This window comes from Rissa tridactyla, chromosome 4 (assembly GCF_028500815.1).
Source record: "Rissa tridactyla isolate bRisTri1 chromosome 4, bRisTri1.patW.cur.20221130, whole genome shotgun sequence".
Taxonomy (NCBI): Eukaryota; Metazoa; Chordata; class Aves; order Charadriiformes; family Laridae; genus Rissa; species Rissa tridactyla.
Window position 1 is genome coordinate 88,376,168 of NC_071469.1, and position 16,520 is coordinate 88,392,687.

General features: G+C 45.3%; 1 long non-coding RNA gene across 2 annotated transcripts in view; it reads right to left on the bottom strand.

The window, feature by feature from the left end:
* Window positions 1–15,691, bottom strand: part of LOC128909208 (uncharacterized) — a 97,337-nt gene extending 81,646 nt beyond the window's left edge. For both annotated transcript variants that reach the window (XR_008466278.1, XR_008466279.1), the window contains exons 1-2: window positions 15,544–15,691; window positions 11,074–11,237 (exon numbers count right to left, since the gene is read on the bottom strand). This is a non-coding gene — a long non-coding RNA (uncharacterized LOC128909208). The remainder of the gene's footprint in view (window positions 1–11,073; window positions 11,238–15,543) is intronic.
* Window positions 15,692–16,520: the final 829 nt, after the last annotated feature.

The window sequence follows — 16,520 nt, forward strand, 5'->3', positions numbered from 1 at the left end:
TGGCTAGTGGAACGAGATCACAGACAGGCAAGCAGCCTGGGTCCTCTTTTCTTTTTAACCAAAAAAAAAAAACCCAACCCATAAATTCAAAATCAAACAACCTCCAGAAATATCTCTCCAGATCTCTCGAAGCTCTGAGGAAAGACACATGCCCAGTGGGACTTACCCCTCCGTATTACCCACCAAAGTATTTGAACTCCACGAGAAAATGCACTTGAAGGAGAAGTATTTCCTAGATTAGAGCAGATAACACTGAAGCTGAAAATGTTGGAGTCAATGGGAACAGGAATGCCCCCAGCAAAGAAAAACATCTGAATAACTGAGCAGCAGAGCTGATAAATCTGGCTTCTTGGGGCTTTGTGTGTCTTGACTGGCTCCTCTGACGCCTCCTGAGTTTTATCCATTGGGGAAGGCACGACTGGAGCCTTTCTCCTCTACCTGCTGTCGGTTTTCATAAACCTGTGTAGGCACGTTTTCCCCCTGACAGCCCCCTTTTTCGTCTTCTGTTAAAATTGACCAACAGAACTAAAAGTTAGCCAGGGAAGATAAGGATGGACAGACACAGGACACGATAACAGTCCCTCCCCTCTAGAAAATGAGAAAACGTGCCAGAAAAAAAGTAATTACAATTTAAGTTAGCTATTTGGAGATATGAGGGCAGAACACATGCAGGAGTGTCATCCCCTCAGTATTTGGAATTACTTAATCTTGCTGGGAGACTGTAACAAAAATAATAACAATAAAGACTCACAGCTAGGGTCAGGCCCTAGCAGATATTTGTAAATATTTTCAAGTGTCGGTGCCGAAGGGATAACCCCTGTTGCAGCCGGAGCAGAGAACACTTTCCATCTAGCACTGCCTCCGTCCTGCTCCTTGTGCACAGGTCTGGCCACGGTGAGCCACAAACCATTTGGATTTTCTTTGCGGCTGCTTCAAGCCCCTCAAAAAGCACAGAAAGCTACGGGAGAGCTCAACCAAAATCTACTGGAATTAGAAATTTGCCTGAACTGGTTTGGCTGAGTTCTCAGCTTACGCCGATACTCCAAATTCACGGCACACTCATCCTCACGCTCACAGGTTGCTCTGAATAACAAACGCAACCCTCCCTTTTATCGCTGGTGAAAATGGAGAAGCAAAGCAAGGCGGCTTGTAAAAAGCATTTTATATGCAAGACAGATTTGAACATTAGTGGTGTAATAAAGTAAATAAGATGGCAATTGACCTGAGACATGTGGGGTTTACCCCAATTTTTTGTTTATAGTTGAAGGTCGTAAGCTATACAAACCTCTATTGATCAGAGTCCTCTTTGTTTAAACAGAACCTACTGTATTTATTTGTGCTGTTCCTCTAAAGTCAAACAAAAGGGGACAGTTTTAAGTAAATCTCTGCATGACACTGCTGCCATGTGGTTCATTCACTCAGTGTACAGATGTTTTCAATCTGTACAGTTTGTCTTTCATATCCATATGAGATGAAGCAGGCTTGATTTAGGCTGGGAATGATGCCAAAGAGAGAAGATACATCATTAACCCTTAATAAACGACTTACGAAGCATCCCTGGTTTATTCATTAAAAGGACTCCTTGAAGGATTACCGTAACACCTTATGAGCAGTAAGAACCCTTCACTTGTCCGTAATACTGTGCGACAGGTATTTATACGGAAAACAAAACGCTTGGTGTGGGAGATCCTCCCCTTTCATTCCCTTGCACGCTAATATGCAGGCTAAAAATAAGCATCTACCCAAACTTGGCATTCAGATAACGAACGTTGTCAAGAATTAGAAGGACAGAATTCATTTGGGTTTCGCACTGCGACTGATGCGCAGTGAAATCAGGACCCTGTGTCCTGGGCATCGCAGCAGCCTTTACAGAATTGGTTCTTGCTTTACCGCCTTAGTACATACTACGTGCCTATACTTAATACATACTGCAGGCATTTACTCAATACATACTACGTATAAGAGACAAGATGGTGCCTCTTATCAGACGTCTGTGGAACTGAGATGGCAGATTAAGAGATTTTACCAAGATCACGCGAGAAGGATGTAGCAGAGCCAGGAATCGAACCAAGATGCCCCAAAACGCAGCCCAGGGAGCTCCTCGCACAACCAACCCCTCTGCTTTCCTCAGCATCCCTTTCCCCTAACAAACTGCTACAGCTCTCGACAAACACGAGACGTGTGCTAGGCACGGCATTGGGCTTGTACTCGGCTACAGGAATATTAGAAGCAGCTACTGGCTTGGAAGCAATTGGGGAAAAAAAAAAAGGACACAACTTTTTCTTCAGACAGTTTACAGGGCTCTGCACGCTGAGTCTATTCTTACTGGGTTATTCGGCGAACAATCTGTTGCATCACTACAAAGAGGAAACTGCTGATCTAATGCAACTAATAGACAATCTCATTCAATCAGCCTCTCCTTTATTAAAGCATGCAAAACACAGTCGTGAGCTTAAACCCGCTGTGCCAATAGTAACATCGCTTGATTTTAGCAGGGAGCAGTGTGGCTTGGCAAATAAATAAAAAAAAAAAAAAATAAAAAAAGTAATCAGAATTGATTTGTTTTTTCCAGCTCAGTTAGAAGGCAGAATTTCACCGTGCCGCTTAGCTTAAAAAAATTCAGAACTGAAGGCCACGGCTCAGAAGCGTGGGCTGAAAAGCCTGCTCCCTGCTATAAAGCCTTGTCCCTACAGATTTTATAGCCAGTCCTATGCAGTTAGCAGGAGAAAAAGCCTACGAAGTCGGAAGATGTTCTGCCCCGTTTCAGGCTGTGTTTGAAGAAGGGGCTATACACAGTCACATGTATGTTCAATTATTCATTTTCCAGGAGGTGTTTGAGTCAGGGAGAGCAGGCTCAGCACATACCATAAAAATACTTCTGCTCCTTATTCTCGAGATCTGCAGTACAGGTCAAACAAGCTACACTCAGTCATGGGACATTAAGTCCCTGGATCTTGAACTCCAGCTGACTGCCTCACCCAAGCTTTTGGGCTAAACGAGCATCTCCCCAGCCTAGATACTAAACGAAGTCAGTGGGTCAGGCTTCCCTTCACCCCGCTGCCAAAGAGAGCTGCTCTCAGGACAGCTTTTGCACAGCCCAAACCCTCCCTAGACACCGCACAAGCAAGGAATCGGCCGAACGCAGGGTGGGTTTTTTTCCACCTCCTTCCCCACCATAAAAACCAAACTCCCCCCCACCCCGCGCTAATCCCAGTGCTCGAGACACGGCCCTCTTCTAGCTGACTGGGGGGAATTACTTAACTCGGGGCAGCTGGCCCAGCCCAGCGCCGGCAGCCAGTGCACGCAGCTGGGAGCCCTCGCCTCGGCTTTAACCCCCTCCCCGGCGGCGGCAGCACGCTGTGGTCGGAGCTGAGCCCCATCAGTCCTGCCTGCAGCTCTGGAGACCTCAGCACAAGAAGGACACGGACCTGTTGGAACAGGTCCAGAGGAGGGCCATGAATTTGATCAGAGGGCTGGAGCACCTCTGCTGTGAGGACAGGCTGAGAGAGTTGGGGTTGTTCAGCCTGGAGAAGAGAAGGCTCCAGGGAGACCTTAGAGCCCCTGCCAGTACCTAAATGTGGCCTACAGAAAAGATGGGGAGGGACTCTTGATCAGGGAGTGGAGTGACAGGATGAGGGGTAATGATTTTAAACTGAAAGAGGGGAGATTTAGATGAGATATTAGGAAGAAATTCTTTACTATGAGGGTGGTGAGACACTGAAACAGGCTGCCCAGGGAAGCTGTGGCTGCACCATCCCTGGAGGGGTTCAAGGCCAGGCTGGACGGGGCTTGGAGCAACCTGGGCTGGTGGGAGGTGTCCCTGCCCAGGGCAGGGGGTTGGAACTGGATGATCTTTAAGGTCCCTTCCAACCTGAACCATTCTATGATTCTATGATCAGTGGGGCACGGAGGTGGAATTGGGGTGCCCAGGTTGGGAAAGCACCTCCTTGGCTGCCATCGGAGTGGTTAAACACCCCTCTGTTTAATTGCAGGTGCTAAGCGTGGGGTGTGAGCGTGTGCTGCTTCTCCCAGGGCAGAGCTCCAGGCCACTGAGCCCGGCCGTGTCCCCAGCTCTGCTCACGCTCGTGGCCTCTCTGAGGCACAAGGAGCTTTGAATTTGCAGCTGCATTGGAGCCCGGACCCTTCACAAAGACAAAAGCTCAAAAATCAAGAGGTTCCCAGGAGAGTGATGGATGAGAACTGGAAATACCCAAAACTGGGGGTAAAAGATTGAAAAAAGGTCTCCAAGGATGGACTCCGACCACTGGGCTGTGGTATAAAACAGGACAGTCATCATCTACCTCTTGAAACTCTTGGACTCTGCTCCGTTCCTTGGAGGAAGTGTTTTGGGTGCCCCTGCCAGGGAGCAACCAGCACCTACCCACACATCAAGCTTTCTCTGTCCTACCCGCACATCAAGCGTTCTCTGTGTGAAAACATCAGACAAAACAGCGCGGGGGGATCACAAATGACGTCAAGTGAAACACCGCGATTTGCTCCAACTCATAAACCAAGTCAAGAGCAGAACCAGCCCAGGGCCCAAGTCCGCTGAGTCCCAGTGTTATTCCCCAGCTTGCACCGTCCCAGCGATGCAGCCTACAACCATAGGGAACAGACCTTTTTGGAGAGAGAAACTCCTCTTAAAAAACATAAGAAAAGCAGACTGTTTTATTCGGGGTACTTTAGCAGAAAGCTGCTCCAGCGAGCCTATTTTGAAGTCAATTACTCATTTAAATATGGGGCAAGAATGGGGGATTTGGGGGGAGAGAGGGAGCCACGGTTACTGGCCCCTTTTTAGGTTTTAAACCAAACCAGAGACAACAGTCAAACTTGGGACAATCCTGGGTAAACCACAAAAGATGGCAGCACTTCTCATCATCCTAAAACAACAACATTTTTCCAAGTTTTTTCAATCAAAAATGCTAGCAAGGCCACCCTGGAATTTGCTACCATTTTTCCTTACCCAAATCTATTTTTCAACACAAGTATTGAGTTTACATATTAATACACCACTAAAAACAGGATGAAGAGATTGGAATGTTGGAGTTGCTGATTTGTTTGGGATTTTCTAAGAAAAAAATAAAATAATTCTGTTCCACCAGTTTGTTGGGTTGGTTTTTTTTTTTTCTTTTCCTTTTCCCCATTAAGTGAGTGTTTCAAATTAATAGAAAGGGGATGCAGCATTTCTTGGGTTTTATTTTATGGGTTTTCCCAGCATATGGAATCTTTTTAAACATGAGAAGCTGTGGGTAATATGTTATTATATGCATATTTTACGTTAACCATTCTTTGTATTTCTCTCAAAAGAAAAGATTTACCATGTTTACATCTCAGAGATATGTTTATTTGGAAGATTTACTCCAACCCTACTTATTTCCTTTACAGGGATGTCAACTGGAAAACTATACTAGCATTTTTTATAATTAAAATTAGGGTGGAGCAGAAAGCAATCATTGCTTGTTGCTTTTCTAGATCATGGAAGCTTTCCGTAAATCAGACTTGACAGGTTCAAAAATGTTATTTTCTGAGCTTTGTTCCTTTGCCAATACAGCCATTTTCAGGGTGGTGACAGCAACCCTGACCTGTAATGCCAGTGAGCCCGTTGGCACATCTAAGAGATCACAGGAACCCACATTTCCAAAAGTGGCTACTAAACTGCCATACAGCGATTTCAGGGGGGGGTGAAGGGGGAAAGGAACAAGGGGAGGATTTCCAAACACCAAACCGGCAGAAGGTGATGGCCATCAAAAGCTCCGGGTCTCCCAGAAGCTGCTGAGTGCTGCTGGAGAGCAAGTCATGGGTGAGCTGAAAAAAGTGAAAGCAGCCAAAATCAGCAGCCCCAGTATGAAAATAGGAAGAAAATGTGTACGTGACCCTGCTCACCTCTCCTTAAAATAGATGTCATAACAGGAGGTATTACCGGGATGCCGTGAGCATTAACGAATGTTTATAAAAGCTTCGTTAGCGATACTTTGCCTACGTACAGTGCCAACGATACGTGGTAGCCACAAACCTGTGGAAACATCCACTGAACCTAGCACCTCGGCTGATACGGGGCCCAGATGAAATCTAAGTACTCAGTTTGCTTTTCTCCTTCCCCACTAACCTAAAGTACTCGGATAAGAAATCTGTTACCTCCCACAACGGGTCCCTTCAAATACAGCTAAAGAAATTACACTCAACTGACAGAAACTAAAGAGAAAACTAATTTTATGTAAGACTTGCCTGCTGCAAAGAAAATTTCATTTTTGGCTCAGGAAAGGCGTTTTAATTACACGGCAAAAATTATATGAAGTTGTTACTACGTGATAACTGGGGAGGCAGGGTTTTGGATTCAAATTTGCGTGACTTCAGGATTTTGTCTGGGTACGTGTTTAGCGCTCCTGTGTGTCAGAACCGGCAAGTCACGCTGAACGTAACATTTATCTCCTCTCTGTCCTGTAATTCAGCGTTGAGCTGAAATTTCACATGAGGGTGACAGCAAGCTAACAAGGAAGGGTATGAAGGATATGAAACCTGCTCACATGGACCGCCCCTTCCCAAACTGCCCAACCCTTGGGGCAAAGACGTAATTCAGTTCTGAGTTATTGTAGGAAGCAGAGCAATCATGTTCCCCAGGTACAGAAGCGAACTGTGGATGAAAAGTGACCACGGCCTGGAGATACTAGAAGAAAAGGGGGGAGTTTATTTGAGTTCCTGGGGTCAATGCAGGGTGGCAGGACCAGGAAAGCTGATGCCTATGGGGGGTGACAGGCAAAAGAGGTGGAGCCTCCAGCATGGAAGGCTCGAAATTCAGCAACTTTTGAGCATCCAGCTGGCCTGCAGGAGCTGTGTGACTCCGAATTAAACCTAGACTTGCTTCTCTAGACCTTGTTTCCATGACCCAGACCACTGGTCTAAGTGGTAAATGCAAGTGGGTCTAACCAGACCCGTGGCGTTACTCTCCAGTTCTGCACAGGCTCTCGCACCACCTCCGTTTCACAGTGACACCCACAACACCCCCCCGCAGATGACCTCAGGAGCTGGGCCCCATGGATGAGGGCTCCCACATTTTGCTGTTTCAAAGGCAAAGCGAGCTCAGCAGTGGAGCAGGGGGTACCACCAAATCAGACTGCAACATTAGGCTAAGGCAACGCGTCCATACCCGTCCTCGGTTCGACATGCCCAGCTCGGCCACGCAAGGAAAAGGGAGAGGAGCATGGCCCACCTGTGACTTTTTCCTGAGCAGGGTGTGCGAGGAAGCGGCCAGCACTGGGGAAGAGGGAGACTGACCCTGTCAGATGGGGCTGGAACCGGCCACACCACCACGAATCAAGAAGGAAGATCATAGACAAGAATTTCTTTTTGTGTCTCTTTTTGTATCTGCTTGAAGAGCCTTTGTCGCTCAACAGTTTGTACATACGTTTATCTACTTTTTCCCCCCGCAGCTGTCAAACCACATTGATTTTCAGTCATTTTAACCTGGGCAGGATCAGCAAACCAACTCCCCCAGGTGAAAAGCCAGGACTGCAAGGAAACAACTCGAGTTGGCTGAATTATCCGATTCTTCTAAGACACAAATAATTTGTTTGCTTTGCTTATGAGAGCTGAGGGAGGGATGGCACAGAAGGCTAAATCCTCGCCATCCCCCTGGTACGCACTTCACGCTTTGCTATCAATACCGGCAGAAACGTTTTGAGGGCTTGCAATGCAGTTGGCGGCGTCTTTTCAGGAAAGGACCTCTACAGAGCAAGCTCGTGTCTGAATTACATCTCAGCCCTAGGGAAGACGGTTTCTTCAGTTCCCCTTCAAGGTCAGTTGTGGGGTAACATATGTTATTCGTCTATCAGTCTTGCTAACAGAAAATCTGACTGAGCGACATGTGGAAACTGGGAAATGAAAATAAACAAAATGAATAAACACATTTAAAGGGCTTGGGGGGAGACAGAATCCCGACCTGCGCGTAACATCCTTACCAATGGGACGATGCTAAATGAAATTTGGGATTTGCATCTTGATGGGTAGGGTAAATTTGAACTCTACATGACTCCAGCGCATCTGCTAAGCAACTAGAGCCACCCTTATTGCAGATGTACGGCGCAGAGTCAGCGTAAGATCTGGGAACCTGTAAGCTCATTGCATTTGTAAATAGCATGTTTGGGTTTGTTTTTTTTTTCGTTGTTGTTCTTTTGCTCGAGTATTTCTTTTAATAATTAGAATGGATCACGGTTTTGCAGAAATTAATATGTTTAAATGGTGTTTCAGCCCTTCTTTAACGTGCTGTAGCAGGATGAACTTGGAAAGCCTCTGTGTTCCCAGCTCTGCCTCTCCTCGCTCTCCAGCCACACGTTGCCGGCTGCCCTTGCCCAAAACCACCCGGGCACCGCTGTGAAGCCCATCCCGAGCCCTGAGGAGGGGGCACGCAGCCCTGACAGCCCAACAGGAGCCCTTCAGCCTGCTCGATGATTCCTCTCCAGGACGGCGTGGGCACGAGTTTCAGTCAGTCTCAGTTATTCCTACCGGGGATCTGCACTTAGTCAGCACAGCCCGGGGACACGTCAGCAAAGCCCAGATGGTCGTCTCAGGTACCCAGTACCTTAAAAGATGTTGTTCGTGTTATCCGGGTTCTGTGCTAACATCAGGGTGGTTGTAGGCAAAACGGCCACAGGTTCTAGACATTCAGGGCTGCTCTTTCCTGCATGCAGCAGCCGAAATCGTGGTAGCGTTGTAGCCCTACTCCAGCGGCTCTCATCTGTACAGTCATGTTTGCCATTCCAGCCACGGTAGAGTTCCCTCACTGGCTCACCAATGCTTCAGCACACCCACTTCTTTCCTAAGATTTGGCTAAAGATCAGAGCAGCTTGGTTATAACAGCATTTGGCAGTAAAAGTCTACCAAGCAACCTGGCCTGAACAGTTGAAAGGAGAGCAGTGAAGCAAAGTACGAGAGATGATTAAAAGAGACTCGAGACTCCAGAAGGAAATTTCTGGGCATCCCTTACAACCACCACATCCTTAGATTTCTATTTTTGCCTCAGTCCTCTGTGTAACACTTGTGTTTTCACTCCTCCTTCCCTTTTTTTTCTTAAAATTAGCACAGGAGAGGGGTGAATCGTGAAGTCAGGTTACGAGCATCTGCCCGAGCCTGTGTGTGTGCGTGCGGGCACGTGGGCACAGGAGAGCAACCGGCAGCATTGCCAAAGAGAAGAGCTGGAGCCAGGCTAGTGAAAAGAAGCAAACCTGAGGATGGTGAGTTACAGAGAAGCAGGTGAGAAAAGTAGAAAAATTGTCACAACAGTTTCTCTTAGCCAGTTGGCATAGCTGCTCCGCTAGTGAAAACCTAGAGGCTTTCAGCGCAGTACATTTCGTAAGCGAGGTATTGCAACGAAATTCAATTACAAAACATCACCCAAAAAGACATTTTAGCGTTTTCTACGGGAGCGCTGATGCTGGAACTGAAGTGCTTTTGAGCTGGAAGGAAAACCCAAAGCGCCTTTGCTTTGGTTATTCATGTAACAGCACGAGACAGGCTTGGGCTTCCCAGGAGCTGGAGGATACTAGCGTCAAATCTAGGACAAGGAACTCCTCTTCAGGAACTCCCAAGGATCAATCACTGATACAGGCTTCCTAATGGACAAGATTTTGTTTGCAAAGATCCCTTGGTTACGGATGCGTTCCCTGAAAAGCAGGTTTTGCAGTGCATCTTGCATCATAGCGGCCAGGTCCTGGACATACATCAAAGCCTTCACCTTCTGAGTCGCAGTAGACATCAAGATGTGCTGCCTGCTCTGATCTGTGCAGCACCGGCTCTGCCTTCGCAGGGCAGGGTACCACACCTCACACCGCCCCGGTGATGTTAGCAGCACCTCAGGGAATAGCCCCTGCCCTGAGTAATAGCCTGGCAGTGCGCAGTCCGAGGTGGAAAGCAAAGCAGGCCGGTTTTCTACCAAACTATTTCTGTTCTTTGTAGGACTGGTGTGATGCAGCACATTCACATGGAAATCATTAGCACATCCCTTCTGCTAATCCTCGCTGGGTTTAACGCAATGGTATACATCGATTTTTCCCTGGCCTCTAGGACGGCTGTGTCAAGTCAGAAGCACGTGCATCGGGACAGGCTGAACCCAGGAGCTTGGTCCTTGAGAGATTAGAGAAATCAGGGCTCTGAAGGTTCACTTGGAGGTTCAGGTGGAGTGAATTTATATTATGATTCAAAGGAAAAATTCTGGCTCTTGAGACCCTCCACCCTTGCCACCTCCTACTTTAAATACCAGGATCCACCACTGTTATCCCAAGGAGACTATCAGACACATCCCGTGCTCTGACCCAAACCATGAAACAACAGACAGCAGGCTCCAAATTTAAAGACACTCCCTCACACACATGCACCAAAAAGATGTCTTGAGCCCACTGAACAGGACATCCACCCCATCATCCCACGAACCTCCAAGAACCGTGAGGTGGTTCAGCAAGCTTGCTGCTGACAGTCTTAGCAGTTGAAGGAGAAAACGATTCTCCTTCTTCTGCCAGCTGTGAAACTGAGCCCCATCCAAACAGCCTTGGCTCCAAGGCAGCCACCTAATGATTCCCAGGCTTAGTTGAATATCTTTATCCCTCTAAATACCATACAACTTGGGATACATTCAGTGGCTTTTCTGGACTACCACCACGAATGAACATGAGACACTCCCTGAAGATAAAGGTGGGGGCCATCTGCTGTACACTCAGAGGAGCCCAAACCATCAGAGCAATCGCAAACATGTGAACATCACTTCTTTAAAATGCTGGCATTGCAGCACTAGTCACGTGGTTCGACCACACCAGCGCTGCCAAAACACTTCATGATATCATGTCGGGAGCCACCCCGCGGACGCCTGGCCTCACCCTGCATCAGCACCGCCGCTCAGACGCACAGCAAAGCCCTGCTGCCATGGAGGAGCGTCTGGTGGCAACGGGGGCTAGAGCCCCGTTGAGGCAGTGTAACCTCGGAGGAGACATACGGGAGAGCGAAAGAGATGGTGAAGAGACAGCAATCGGACGTGGTAAAGGTTTAGGGAACAGAAGGAAGGACGGGAGCAATAGGAAGCAGACTTACCTCACCTTTCAGAGCTTGATCAGACTTGCACGGACAGCAATGCAATTTCTTTCTCCACCTCTTTAGATGTTAAGCATCCAGTTCCATCCAACACTGAGTGATGGCCAAGAGCGGATGTAAAACCGTAGACGCACAAGTGCGGATACGTGGAGCTCTTACGCTTTCTGGAAAACATTATTAACATTACAATCTAGAACCTCAGCTGTGCTCTAGTAATTTAGAGGTAAATCTCTAAGTCCATCTGCCCTGTACTGCCAGGTGCTGTCATTGACAATGGTGGAGAATTTGTCCACTTTTTATTGTCTGTATTATATCATTTATTATCCGAAACATCGGTTTGGCCATGAAATTTTCCCTAGACCTTAATTTGTAATAAATCATTTGTGCAATAAGTCACACTTCCCAATTTGCAAATTTTCCCTACATGCCTCTCCTTTTTTGTGAATATATTAATTATTCAGAATGATCAGTTGTTTAATGTCAGGTATAATTCTTTGCCCCACCCATCTTATGGGATAGCTGGAATAAAAATAATTTTGATGTCAAATTAGGGCACAGGTTATGTTTCTGCTCCATGATTGTATTTTCAAAGTCAAGTTCTTAAAGTTGGGCATCTAAGTCTGTATTTAAGCATAAAATAAAAACAATTTGTTGGTCAAAAGCATTATCTATCTGCTTTTCTGTCACTTTCAGGAAAGACAAAGCACCTAGGAGAAAGATTTCTAAGAATAATATTTTAAAATTTCCATGGATTTCAGCATCTCTTCAAATAACAGATGATTATTGTTATTACTGCTACTGTGAGGTTTTGGTAATCTCATAATATCCATGTCAAGTTTTTTCTCAGTGACAGAATTTGACTCTTCAATCTGAGCTAAAAAATCATTAAATTAATAACCACGCCCTCAGCCTGCTCGATGCTGGTGCCTCTCCCCCTTGCAGCCCAGCTTGGCACTCCGTACGCGTGCTGGTAGATAATCCAGGTTTGAAAAGCTGACCCTCTCTTTATCATTACGTGACGTTGGCCTGCAAAGTTCAAGGTAAGGCCATTGTGTCTTCAGTCTATTTTTATTGTACAAAACACTGGATGGAACTTAATTATTTTTTCCATCTGCCAACCATTTTGACTAATTGAGCCCTTTGGAGCCAGAGTCAAGGTTTCCCAATGTAAACCAGACCCTGGAACTCGGCAGTAGCAGAAACGTCGAAAAATCATGAAGGAATTTTTGGTTCTGAGGTTTGGTCCTGTTTTCCAGAGTCTGACCAGGATTCAGAAGAAACCCAAACCCTCTCCTACATATAGATTTTTTTGGGTTCCTTTAGTGTCTCAAATTTTCCAGGCACTAAAACTTCCCATTACCAAAAAAGAAAAAAAAAAAACTAAAAAACTGAAGGATATAACTTAAAGCCACAGAAGTACGGAAATTCCCAGCAAAGGCTCAGACTTCCATTATTTTGGCAAAAGCAGAGCGTGCTTGGGCAGCAGCAAAAATGAAGCATAACTTAATACTGGAGGGTTTCCTGATAAGTGCTCTGTACTGAAGATCGGATTGTTGACAATTCTGCAGCATATTTTAATGTTAATTTCCTCAATATTTTTTCCCCTTAAGAGGATAACTGGTACAGTCAGTAAGCTCCCTTGCATGTTTTATTTGTTTGATGACTCATAAATAAGTTTCCAACTGCAATAATATTCCATCTCTGATTTTAGCTCAGAATGTGAAAATCTTCGGATTGGTGACTCTTCCAGCAGCGGGAGATCACCAAGGCCTGAGAGATAAGAGGTATTATTTTCCGGCACCTCTGATGAGACTGGGGAACCACACTTCAGATTCTCCTGCTTGGTGGCAAAGCCTAAATGGGTGGCTTGTGCCTCTTAGTTTTAGCTGTCAGTACAATACATCTGCCTTGATTTAGTTCTTTTTAGAACCCGGTATAATTAAGGTGGCATATTTCCATGCCGATGACTACTGCTTCATTCTTCTCAGCCTCTTCTGCTATTGATGTTTCTTTCCCCAGTAGTTCCTCAACTCGCCACCAGCATTAATGAGATGCCACTAGAGATGCTTCATCCTTTGTTTTTCATGTCTTCGCTGCCTGGCCATTAGGAAAGCAGAAGATTTGATGGCTTCTACCACCACGCTCGTTCCCTTTGACAGAAAACTCATTTCACAGCATAGCTGCGAGACTTTGGAAATGCTTCACAGAAATCAGGGATCTGTCTGAAATTCTACACTGGAGGGAAATGAAAATTTTTAATAGATCTGGGTCTTAGTTCCGCTAATTTCAATGGTTCGTTTCGCTGTTCTGGCAGTCAGGATCCATTAGTGGAACAGAAGGAGAAGCATGTTTAATGCATGTACAGCAACTGCATTCTAATCTGAAATTTCTTTTTTCTTTTAAGTTCTTATTTTTTAAAATAAATATATAATGAGTTACTGACAGTACTTAACAATATCTTATACCAGACACTGTAATACCCCAAATAAATACTTAATTTCTGCTTTCCTGCAACTTCACTAGGATTACATCATGTCAGATTACTCTAAGTCTGCTTTAACCCAGTTTGAAAACACTAGTTATTCAAAGATCTTTACAATTCTTAATTTCATTCCTTGAAATACCTTTTCTTTTGCTTCCCTTTATGCAGTTTTTCAAGCCTGTGAAGGCCGGGGAGTTGTTGAAGTCAGAACAAGCCCGCAAGGGAGGAAGTTGGGAAAGCATAAATGCTGTTCAGCTGCCAACGGAGCTCCCTCCCTTCCTCTCCCTCGTCCTGCTGGGTAGGAAGATAGCTCGTTTCTGCACCTAATTCTGCCTTTGGACTGTTTGATGTGGTAGCAGAGACACTGGCAGCTTTTGTGATGTGCAAGAGTATCTACGGAGGATGACATGGCCACCATGAATCCAGTTGGCAAAGGGTCCTTACCACCCATGAGTTAGCACGTGGTTTTGATCTATTGACCCGCCTGTAGATCAGAACCTCTGAGTAAGGAGGGAGGCGTGCACTACCTTTAACCACCCAGTGAAGTCATTAACATGCGCTCCCTACCATGAAGTAAATTAGTTTAGATTCTACTGACGATGCAAATAAACTCATGAAGCATAGCTCTATAGGGCTGCAAACGAACCCATCTGAAAAGACTTTCGCTGCTTTTGTTTATCATTCCCCATGATAAACAGCAACCTCCCCAAATTATCAAGAAAAGAAATTTTAAGCATTCAGCAAATAACAAAAATTGTTTTAATGATAAATAAGAAGTCACAAAGCTCAGCGTGTTCCGCTGAGAACCATTAATGAGGGAAAACGGTGAGGCCTGTGAATTCACGTTCCCTTTTGTTAACGCTCTTTTCCATCTGCAATCCGTATACTTGAACAGAACATAGGTTCCTTATATAAAAATTAGAAAAAAAATCCCAAGATTTTGGTGCTCGTTGTCTTGCAAATGCTGCCTACTCTTGTGCTAAAGGCTTCTGAAAAGCTGAAGCAACTGAGGCTCCTAATCCCACTATGTTTCTTTGAAAATCTGGACCATAACGATGACATTAATTATTGTTGCCTTTGACTTTCCTTCCTTCATAAATATCAGCTTAAAACCCAACTGTTAAAATAGCCTTCCTGTGGTAGGAAGCACCTTATCTTGTACTTTCGTGTCCCTGTAACATCTGCATATGGTGCTCTGAACTTTACTGCTGTCCTCAATTAAAAGCAAAACAACAAAAAAACCGCCTTGATAATACTTTGTTGGAAAAGAACCTTAAACAATATCCTGCTTATTGCAGCAAACCAACACGATGTGTTCCTTTAGTGTAGAAAATAGGATGCGGAGTCTTGGGACACAATAAAGCCCACAAAGTGCCCTTCCCTTACCTCTGCCTTCTGATCCCCATCCCTGTGCTCCACGGGCTTTCCAAAGCTCGCAGCACTCGTTTCCTGCTCCGTTATCTAAATGGGATATACCGCTCTCTCCTCGATTTACAAAAATTTCTGGCAATCCTGTAATGTCTATTTTGAATTGTGTATTTGGAAATACTCTCTCATCCTTTTTTCACTCTTAAAACGTACTTTAATGACTTAGTTACAAGGATCTTTAGTGTCTTCTATACAGAAGCTTTAAAACTGACTATTTACTTGGTTGCATCTGTCCATGCCAGTTTAGATGATTTGGGAATTGCCAACACCTCTTGGCTACGTGTTTCGGGTCTCTATAGCAGACCTGGACAAATGGCTTTGAATTCAGCTGACAAGAGTTAACTAACGAACAGGTTTGTATGACCCTGTCCCAAGACCAACCCCAAACCGTTCAGAGAATGGGACTTCTGCGAGCTAGTATCCAAACAATAGCTAGTCTAAAAATACACACGTGAGAGAAAAACAGAAGAAAAGAGTCACTCCTTTGGGCCTGAATTTAGCCAAAATTATGTCATTTCTGTATGCAGAGTCTACTTTGCCTGAACCAGCAGTGCACGTACCGACCGCAGGCTCCCTCTCATCCCTTCCACATCAATCCCAGGAGATGTGAGCTCCGTTAGACTCCTGCTGCCAGCAGATGGGACACTCTAAACCCCAAACTGTCAGATGATATGAAATGAAGACCACACTCGTATTGGGACAAATAAGACAAGACACCACCTTAAAGCCTATGGAAACAAGAAAACAAGCAGGGAGAAACCTGTTTCGCTCACATTCTTATGTTTAAAATGTAGCCAGTTGGCCGTTCATACTATTTCATGCAGGCAAAAATGCAATAAAAAGAGAGCACGAGCACAGGCAGGGTGGGTACTGCAGATTTGGGAACCGCAGAGCAAGTCACAGGATCTCCACTGGCCTCAGACACGCAGCAGTGGGTGTTTTCCCAGGGAAGCGTCTGCTGGAGAAGAGACTAAGGAGATAGATGGTGGGATGAACGTTTTTCATCTGAAAATGGGTGTTGGCTCCTGTCAAAAGCTGTCTCAATCTCTCCCCAGGAAAGCTATTGCCAATACTTCTATGCGACTTGGCATGATCATCTGTCTCTCTTCCAGAGAAAACTGCTACCCTGTCTCCACCCTTTTATGTGATAGCGGAGGCTTAGCAACCGCATGTAGACCTCAGCGACAGACGTGAGGTGAAGAGCTCTGTTCAGTATCTAGAGAGGGAAAATATAAAGGTCTTTTGTCAAGGCGCTGCATACATAGGGAATTAAATGCCATAAATTCATTATTTATTAAAAAAAACAAAACCCAAAACAAACAAAAAACCCGACAGAAAGCATCTCTGAGACTTTTAGATTTTAAATCCTTGTAACTAAAGAGTGGTCCCTTTTAAAAAGATCTATAAAAAACTTAAAGAATTGAAAACTTGTGGAGGCAATCACTTGAAATCGTTGGTTCAGATGTCCCATCTTCTGTGGGGAAAAGACTGCCCTAGTGAAGGGCGATCAGGAATCCTGTTCAGAAAGGATTACCAA